This window comes from Choloepus didactylus, chromosome 13 (assembly GCF_015220235.1).
Source record: "Choloepus didactylus isolate mChoDid1 chromosome 13, mChoDid1.pri, whole genome shotgun sequence".
In the NCBI taxonomy this organism is placed as follows: Eukaryota; Metazoa; Chordata; class Mammalia; order Pilosa; family Megalonychidae; genus Choloepus; species Choloepus didactylus.
In genome coordinates this window covers 25994250-25995877 of record NC_051319.1, presented here as the reverse complement: position 1 = coordinate 25995877, position 1628 = coordinate 25994250, and positions in this window count along the sequence as shown.

Here is a 1628-nt window from a genome sequence, read left to right as displayed (position 1 = left end):
TTATCAATTAATTAATACCCCAAATTCCTGCTCTTTTGACTTACATAACCCTGGAACTTCCTGTCTCTAAAAAACATACTCAGATTCCTTTAGCCAGCTGCCTTTGTGTTCTGCACACAAAGATGGGAATTGTGTTATCCACTGTCTCTTTGGCATGAACTTTTAAATGTGTTCCTTGCTAATTTTCTTGCCTTGGACAGCAACATGGATATTATGACACTTCCAGTATATTGGTGTTAAATATCCTGAGCTATGCAGGGTAAAAATATGTTACTCCTTATTCTCATCATCAATATCATCCAAATTTATTTCTCAATGAAACTCTGGACAAATATATAATATAATAAGGGATGCGTTTGAGTTATATCTCTCCTGACATCTTTTGAATATAATGATTGGTCAAAAATAAAGACTTTTAGAAAAACCAAAGGATTAATATATGCAAAATATTTTTAAGTAATTATTTGATTATTGTTTTCCCTTTATTTTTGGCTTTGTCCACTCATAACAATGTAGCATTTATATTTCTTTTTAGTTGGAATACTTTTTGATTAAGTAGAATACCAATATCCTGGGGTATATATAGCTCTAGCTGAGAGCAAATAAAGGCTTCTGGGGGCTACGTAGTACAGAGCCAACACAGGTGTCATAAATTTCACTTCTAACAAAAGACATCAGGGTTAACAAAATTGTTTAATTTGCTTAGGCAGGATGAACCTTTTGCCTCTGCAAATTGTATCAAGAGCTTTGTGTTGAATAATGCTCTAGAGAGATACTTTTTTCTCCCATTTATACCCGAATAGGAGTTAGCTTCTAGTTTATTTCAAGTACATAATATATGTGAAAAAGTGCTTGCAAATTAGAGGAATTATTATAACACAAGTCTGCCTTAAGACACACAGGCTCTTAAGTTAAACAGGAATTACATTCTTTAGCTAACAGATTTATGGAATGTAATGAAATTTTGCCACTGAGTAGTAAGAATAGACTGTATAGTCTATTTCAACAGAGAATGAAAAAAAGTAAGTAGGAGACAGTGTTCAGAAAGAACAATGGAGTAGAAGTCAGAAGCTCTGTATGACCTTGAGGCTCTTGGCTTCTTTGAACCTCAGCTGTTTTGCTTTTGTTTTGTTTTTGTTTTTGTTTTTAATCTGTAAACTAGGAATTCCAGGTCATATTGTCAGCATCAAATTATGAAATAAATGTGAATGTATTTTTGCCTTTCAAAGAGCTAAACTAATCTAAAATGTTATTATTAAGAGGTTATATCAGAAAATATTGAGGCTACCCTACCAAGGCACAGGAAGCTGGGCCGGAGGCATTCTGAGGTAAGTAGCATAAGCTGTGTTAATGAAGAAAGCCTTTTGTTGAGTCTCTATAAACCCATCTAAATGTTCTGGCTTAGGGAAAGTGTGTAGAGCGGAGGTTCTCAATCACAGTATGCATGAGAATCACTGGATTCTAGTGAAAATACCAACGCCAAGATCCTACACAGCACGTGTATTTAAAATAACAAATAAAGTACACAGATTATTTTGAGGGGAACCCTCATTTAAGAGTCACCACCCTACAGCAGGGGTCAGTAAACTTTTTCTGTGAGATCCAGATGGTACACATTTTAGCCTTTG